Source organism: Calonectris borealis, chromosome Z (genome assembly GCF_964195595.1).
Source record: "Calonectris borealis chromosome Z, bCalBor7.hap1.2, whole genome shotgun sequence".
Classification (NCBI taxonomy): domain Eukaryota; kingdom Metazoa; phylum Chordata; class Aves; order Procellariiformes; family Procellariidae; genus Calonectris; species Calonectris borealis.
This window is the reverse complement of record NC_134352.1, coordinates 11,533,223-11,541,993: the sequence shown is the minus strand read 5'-3', so window position 1 is coordinate 11,541,993 and position 8,771 is coordinate 11,533,223.

The window sequence follows — 8,771 nt, the reverse complement described above, 5'->3', positions numbered from 1 at the left end:
GGTGTTTTTTTCAACCTAGACACAAACCCTTTAACACTGCTATGGCTTGTTTTTATTTATGCATTTATTTGTTGTAAAGGAATAATGGCTTTCCCACCCGTGCTGACGATGCTCCATTCTGGCAAGGTCAGTAGTAGTTGCTTCTGTCCTGTGCAGACCTCTCAAAGCCACAAGAAGGTGGTCTTGTCTGTAAACCACCCTGAAGAACTTATGACAGGCGATATTCAGTATGACAGAGATGTTTATTAGATTTAGCTTAGGAGTCTTTTACACAGCCTAAACTGACTGGCATTTTTAAGTAGACACAGATGAAGAGGCAAAGGAGGTCAGTGACTATATGTACTTTGAAAGGAAGAGACCCAAATAAAGAGGAGGAATGTGTGTCCTTCTGTGTGTACATTTCTGCTTCAAGCAGTCGCCTCAACCTTTGAATGCCAGCCTGCCTTTTTTCACTTAAATGCTCAGGTACACTAATCATGTGTTGATCAAATCTTAACGTGAAATCTAAAATCAATCATGGCTACAGGACAAAACATGACTTTTACTGCTGGCAGGAGAGACGGGGGGTTCCTTTCCAAATGTATGACATCACTGATGACTCTAGTCTTTACAAAAATGAAAAAGAAATATGTTTGCTTTTAAAACATTCATCTTAGGGGAGGTTTTCAGGTATGAGGAAAACTTGGTGATTAAAAAAAATACAACTCATTTGTGCTGCCCCTTTATTCCTGTAGCATATAGATGACTGTAAGATGGAGACAGCCACACTCCTTGGATGAAATGGAAATTTTGTCTATTCTCCAGATAACGTTGTTTGCAAGAGGAAACAATGAAACTCATGGGATGATATTGCAGACAAAAGGGCTCTTCATTATTATTTTATTATGCTAGATATTCAGTTTTGCAAAATTCAGTTTTCTTCCTGTCTTTTTATAAATCTCTGCTTTATAATCTCAGAATATCATACAGCCTTCAAGTTTTCTGCTGTATGCCCAGTCTTTTTGCTCTCTGTAATTCAACCAAATCCATCTCCTTAGCACAGTTTTTCTGAATGGCGGCAGCCACACTAACGATGGTGGAGTTAGAAGAGGGTTTGATAGCCAGGTTTGCATCTTTGGTGTTCCCAGTCCCCAGTCCTAAGCTATCCGTATCTCACGTGCTTTGTAGAAAAGAGGAGGAGGGACGTTTAACATTAGGCTGTTTTCAGATTTGCTGAAGGGTAGAAGAGGGACTTTATGGGTTACAGCTGTGCTTATTTGATGGTTTCCTGGCTTTTTACAGTTCTGCCGCCCGTGAGTCGTCAAGTCTGCCATTGCACAGCGGCGGGTGGAGCTTTTGCAGAGCGGCTCCAAGCTGTGACATGATAGTTTTAAAATCCCGGCACGGGCTTCGTTTTGTTGTTGGAGATTGGCCTCCTTTGGTCACAGAGGCCCCGGTTTCACCCCCTTGTTCTGCGCTCCTGCACCACACGTACTGTCTTCTGCATTGCTGAAAGTCAGCCGTGACATTGCCACTGCCAGTTAGCAAAGCAAAGCAAGTCTCGTGGCTATGATGTCATCAAGGAGCTCTAATTCATCTCTCTGACATTATGGCAGTGAAATGCAAGTTTACACAGAGCTTAAGTGAAACCAGGACAATGTCTCCCCAATAAGAGGAGTTAGCAGTAAATATACTCAATGCCAATGTACTTTTTTATGTCATTTGAAACTCAAACCCAGGAGTCACATGCTTCCTACAGCCCAAGATGTATGGGGTGGCAGTGCATCAACCACACTTTTGGGGTTTATTTTTAACTATAACACTCAAAACTGATGTTTCACCAGTCAAAACCCGGTCTCTGCCCCAAAGGGTTTACAATCCCTGCTGTTGCTTTCACCAAGTTTTGCACTGATGCTTTTAAATGAAGCATTTGAAAGGAGCATAAAAGGCATTATATCTTTTTTTGACTGTAGAGATTAATTACAGAGTTTTTCAAAGCTCCCCTCTGCACCCCACACCCTGAGGAACTCTGTTCTCAGTTTCACCCTCCTTGAAACATCTGACCGTGAGCTCCTCCAGAAATCCTGGGAGCTGGCCTGGATTGCAGCAGGTGCCCAGCTCGTGGATGGACCATGGAGCTGCACATGCCACCCACCTCCCCCACTTCTCCTCCCTCCAGCTTTGTCCCCATCCCTCCTAGTTGATGGGAGTTTCTAAGGATGGTGATTTTTTAGAAGACAGATGGTTTTTTTACAGGCAACTCCTCATTATCTGCCTGAAGATAATCCTCTTCCAGACAAAATCCATGTGTGGGTAGAAGAGAAGCAGATTTATTGTTCTTGGTAGTCTCTGGGAGGCAGAGTGGAAACTAGAATGGGATGGGAGACAGAGAGTCATATTCTCATCATGCCAAGGATGCTGAAAGGAGCTCTTATTGCTCTGTACAGGGAGCATCCTTACTCTGAGAGAAAAACTGCTATTTCTTGTACGCAGAATCTTCTTGTACTTCCAGCAATGTAAAGCCAATAAATCTTTGGCGTAACAAAGCCCAAGCTCCTGACTCAGTAGGAAGCAGAATGGGGAAGTCCTGCTGCCTTTTATTCTTAAACTTCATCCCAGGCAGCACGGGTATTTGTTCTGCTGAATGAGCAGCGTGAGGACGGTTGCAATTTGAGGAGCAGCACTGTGCGCAATCCTTGCTTGACTGACTGACCAGAAGAGCATCTGGAAACCACCCGCCCCGAGTCACAAGGAGTCCGTTGCTCCAGGCTTCCCGGGAATGTGCTAAAATACAAGCATGTATTCCTATTTCGAAGACAAGGGATTTTGTTGTGTCGCCCTCCTTTCAAGTGCTAATGGGAGTTACAGGCAGAGCTACCTAGGTGTGCAGACAGTGGTGTGGTTGCACTTCATGTGGTTACACTTCATGTAAAGCCGCTTAACTTATGTTAGCCCTTTCCCGACACTGAGAACTTGATTTTGACCTCAGCCATTAACTTATCACAACCTGTGTATTTTGGGGCAGTAACTGATTTCTGGAGTTCACAGAAAATACGCATGTTACTGTGCAAATGATTTTATGGAGGCCTTCTTGTTAGGTATTAGGTCTCCACAAAATGCAATCTTTCGCTTACTGCAGTAAATAAAAGCTTGGCTGAACCACACTAGGGACGACAAAAGGGTCACAGTGCAAAAGGCAAAAGAGATAATAGGGTCCAGCAGTGTTTGGCTAAGAATATATCCTTCAATGCAACAAATGTAAAAGCTATCCTAGCAAAGTTCCTGAAAGTGTAATAAATCATGGTATTCGAAAGGCTTACTTAGCACATTATACAGATTGTTATTTAAAATGTAGAGACCATACATGATACCAGTCCTCTCATCAATAGTCTTTTTAAGCATTTTGCCTTAAGACTTTTCAGATTTCTCACATAATAGGTAACTTGACGTACTCAGTGCTTACGAGACCACGTAAGCTCACCTTATCTGAGTTGCAAGAAGATTTGCTGCACGCACCTGTGTTTACCCTCGGCTGGGAAGAACCCAGGGTGAGGAGTGGATTTCACTCAGCTCATCCAGCTGTTCATAACCTTCAAATGTGCCTTGAAGAAGAAAGATTGATTCTTGGCATTCCCATAAAGGGAATCCTTCTTTCTTGTCCTTGCAATCTGGTATTTTCTAACACACATATTTTTTACTGTGTGTCAGAAAGTAAGATACATTGCTGAGATGACGGATCTGTGACCATAAAGCAAATGCCTCAAAATGGTACCCGGAAGATTTTGTCTGAAAAGGAGGTGGATTTCTGGTCTTTTTCAGGCTATGAATCTTGTCTTGTAGATGCCAGCTGAATGGAAAGAGGCACGGTGACACTTCTGTTTCCAGTGATTCAAGCATTACGCCACCTGAGTCAGGAGTCATTTCCATGACCAAGAGGTTGTGTCAAACGCCTCGCTTAAGAACTTCTTCCTGACTAGGAACAAGTCCATGGCCTTTGGCAGAAAACAGTCTGGACAGGCCAGATTTTTAAAGCCTCCACTTTAAGTAGTTTAAGTATGTGGCAGCGAGCATGTGCAATTCAGCGGTAAGGTTCCCAGTACATAAGGTTGAACAGCCTTGCACCCTGACCTACTTCTTCCTGCTCAACCTCAATATTTTACAACTTTCATGAGCGTTTTTGCTGAGAAGGAAAAAAACAAATAGTTTCAATGTATCCGTGTAGGCTGTAGGTGCTAAAGACAAAACTTCTTGTCCAGCATTTTAATAACGTGTTTTTTCTAACTCCACCTTCCTGTAGGGCAAATGCTTCTGCAGTTCCTGTTAACCTTCATAGGGTGCATGGCCCATGGACCTACCTTAAAGAACGAAAAAGTCGTTTTCAGCCTTCATGCACAGCTGCTGAGATGGAGACTGAATGTTGGCTCAGGGTCTTCTATGAGCGGGGTCCAGGACAACTTCAATAGATCAGTCTCAAGTGGTACGCTTATAGTTTTCCTATTGCCTCTTACTAGGTTTTATCCACCTAATAATATATTTGAATGGTGTATATTCCTCTTTATTACCTATACTATCAAATAATAAAAAACCCCACATTTTTTTAAAAATTACTATTATTCAACTGATTTTAAGTTCAAATACTCAATTGCAGGTCGGTCTCCTAACTCCTATGGGGAAAAAATTAGTGCCTATTTTAATCACTCACTGTAAATTTCCAGTTGTTAATTCAGTCCCCAGACTAGTGGGTACCTTCCTCTATTCTACTGTGTTAAATAGTAGTAGTAGTAGCCAAAACCATGCAGCACGGCCTGTTTCTAATTACACTCTCATGTTTCCTCCTAATGAACAAAAAATCTCCATTCTGTGCATTGCCTGTTAACCTCTGGAAAGGTCAGTGCCTCGCTCCTGTAATGCAGCACACTTTTTTCCCTTCCATTTAACACAGTTACTGCTTTCTGGAAGGCAGGATGTTTCTTGCCCACGCTGATGCAGAATCAGGCTGGCCCTTTTCATTCAACTTATATATCTGAAGGCTCAGGGAAAAGTAATTAAGTCTGACCTTAAGTGTAATACTTGCCACAGACGTTGCCTTGGCTACTCATCCTTTGTGTGCAAAATTGATGACTGATAAAGCAGGTTTTCCCGTAAATACATCTACATGCTCTCGGCTTGAAGATCTTAAGCCATGGTAGGGCAAGGGATCACTTTCAGGTATTGTTAGTCCTGAACAATCTGACATCCATTACTTCCCTCAACAAAACTATAGGAATCTGCAACCTGTATTCATCTGCCTACCAGACAGCAGAGGTGGGCTTTCTTTTCTCTCTGTCATGGGCCAAAAAACCCAGTTTTGTGTCAGGGAATTTCAACCAATTTAATTTATTGCCAATTGACAAGCTTCTAGTTACTGATTCTGGTATTGAGAAATAAAAACAAGTAAACAAACACTTAGAGAAACATCTCAGCTTTGCTCCTGACACCTCTCCTCCTCCCTTTTTGCTCTCTCTGCCGCACTCACTCAGCCCCTTCGGGGATACGGTGGATGGCACAGGGGACTGGGTTGATGCACTGCTGTTCCCTTACTTTTGCTCTTCTCATTTCTGATTCCACTGCCCCGGCATGGGGCCGCTGTCCCCTCAGAGCTGTACACCTTCCTGAGCCTCCTCCCTGCCCCTGCTCGGGCGACTCTTTGCTCTGCCCTGCCTGGGAGGTTTTCGCTCCTGAAAGCAAAAATTAAAAACCAAAATCTGATGGGGCCCCACATTTGTTTTATGGCACAGCTCTAAAGACAGAACCGGAGCTATTTCTGGTTTCTCTCGCTGCTGAGGAGGTCACCATCAGGGCGAGCGTGTCTCCAGAGTTACCATGGAAATTACCAGACCTCCCTCTGCACTTTGGACACCCTCTTCCTACTAAAAGAAATGAGAAGTGGGCATCCAGAAATCTTTAAAAACCACGGTTTGAGCCAGCCAACTTTTGGCAGCTGCTCAAAAAAGCAGATGTGACATCAGGGAAGGTGTGATCATCTGTTAAATATACAGGGTTAGACTTTCATCAGGTTTAAAGTGGCTTTAGCTGATGAGGTCAAGGGGTCTGTTCCCCCCCTCCACTGGCATTAAACAAATAGCTTTCTCCTTGTTTTTCGCTGTAGCCCTTACTCTGCCTGCCCTGTGAAGGCAGCACAAAGGAACTACAAGAACATTTGCAAACAAATGCTGCAAGTGTTACGTGTGGGTTTGTAAACACAAACAGTGATTCAACCCTAAACGGCAACAGATAGTAGCAAGCAACCAGAGCTTCAATTATTAACTAACGAGGCTGAGCTGACCCCAAGTCTTTCCTCCATGCTTGTGTGAGGCGGAGAGGGGGCATTTCACTGAGACTGCAGCATCAGCCTGATCGGAAAGCGGTGCTGGGGCAGCCAGCCAGCAGAGCACTCGTAAGAATGCAGCAGCTGGGTTTCTGGATTACGTGGGCTTTGCTCCCGTGGAGGTGGGCAAAGCCTTCAGATGTCTCCATCACCCTGCCTCACTCTCCCTTTGCGGGGAAGGGGATCCAAACCTACATAGAATTGTAGAATAGTTTGGGTTGGAAGGAACCTTTAAAAGTCATCTATTCCCACATCCCAGCAATGAGCAGGAATAGCTTCAACTAGATCAGGTTGCTCAGAGCCCTGACTGTTTCCATCTGAGATGCCCCGGAGTGTCCTATCCCCCTATTCCAGAAAGACACAGGAGGGTTTCCCACAGCTCCCCTGCGCACCCAACTCCTGCGGGCCGGGTCTCAGATACCCCACAGTGTCCCAGGTCGAACGAGGAATGAGATGGTGGGGTGAATCCCATCCTTACAGCCTGGTTGCCAGGATGAAAAACCTGTGTTCCTCTGAGTGAAAAGGGGTGCCTAGGAAAAAAGGGCTGCCAGCTCTACTACCTGGTATCCCTGCCTCTCCCCATCCCACTTGCCTTTGTACTCCTGCGCTCATGCTAAGGAGGGTGGACACCAAAACCTCCCTCTGCCACCTCTGCTTCTTTCTCAGGGTGGCCTTGCCCCAAAAAGCTGTATCAGAGATAACTTATCCCTACCAACAACAGGAGAGGTTTGTGGGAACTAGGTGAAAAAGGGGGCACAGGGGCCCCGGGGAACAGGAGAAAGAAGAGCGTGTCTCCAAGGGTCTTGTGAGCAGTCTGCACCCACATTCCTCTACTTTTCTTCTTTTTCCCTGTTTTCTTTATTTTATTTTACTTTATTTTTAGCTTGCTTAATAAGTACAACCTTCAAAGAACTGAAATGGAAGTAAAACAAGAAATAACAGACCTGGCTTCACTGCTGGCAATAGGGATTGGAGCCCCTCCAGCATCATAAAGGTAGGTGTACAGCAGAAGCCCAGCCTCGGTAGGAAGCCTTTGCTCACTGCTAACCTAATATTTGGGATTTAATGGGGTTTTTTTTCTTTTTCCAGGCTCCCTGTCCATAAGCTCTGTTCAGACATGGGATCAGAGATGAGCCACAGAGGACGGAGATACGTTTGTGACCTAACTACACCTATGACAAAGGGTGGCTGCAGAGCCACAGTGGAGATGCAGCCAGTGTTGGAGTTGAGTGTTGGAGCTGAGAGCGAGTTGGCAGAGGAGGTGTATAAGCCAGAAAAATGAATGTGTCTGTGGTGACATACACAAGAAATGGATTCGTAGACTGCTCATTTATTAAACCTGGAGACCGTGAAGATTATTTTAATAGAAATTACGTTTAACAAAGGAGGTATGTGCTCTGTGGGAAGAGTGTGTCTCCCAGTGCCTGACACCGTTCCTGTATTTTCACATATCTGGAAGGAATTTCTCCCTGTATACACACACCTATGATTTTTTTTGTCCTGCACATTCATCACTGCATAACTCCATTGACTCTACTGGAGTGTCACCTGGAATTAATTTTTCTGTGCCTTAGAAGAATATATTGTGCATGAGTCCTGCATACATTATTTACATGGCTGCACTAAGAAAACAGCATGAAATGTATTCATCAGCCTGACTGCCAGAGGTGTTGCACACCTGCAGGTCCCATTTAAGGCCAGTGGAAAGTGGAGGCTGAGAGGCATCTCCTCTTTTGCATTCTGAGGACTGAATAATTTATCGGGAAGTTATTGAAGGTTTTTAATGGCGCAATCAAATCATTATAAGCAAAAAGCTACAAAATGAAATTCAGAACAATGAAAGCATCAGTTCATTAATGGAACAGTTCCAGCCATCTGGCATTCGTATGTTCTGTGTTGGGGCTGTTATTGTGCAGACATAAATGACCCAATCTTACCTTCAAGCAAGAGCTTTCATTAACTAAATATATCCAAATTCTTTATCATTCAGCTAATATTACAGGTCCTATTCTGTGTTTTGGAAGGGGCTTTTTTTCAATTTTATTCAGTTAAAGCTTCAGTCCCACACCACTCCTCCTCAGGGGACATGCGTGTTCCCCATCCCACTGTGGACACAGCACCTCTTGGAAAAGTTCCAATGGTTCATGGTGCCGAAGCTCTGGAAGAGAGAGAAGGGGCAAATTACATCTCAGTGAAAATAACAACACTTAGATACTAATAATAAATACTGTTGCTCAAATGAAATGCAATTCTAATGTAGGACTGAGTTTTTTACTTGCCATTATTTTTTTTTTCAAATGATAGGTCCAGCAACTCTTCAAAAATCTGACTTTTAAACAGACCAAACTGATGTGCAGTTATATACAGTACAGAGGCATCCATCAGACTTTCCGAGCATTTTTTTTTTTAATCCTGTAAAGGAGTA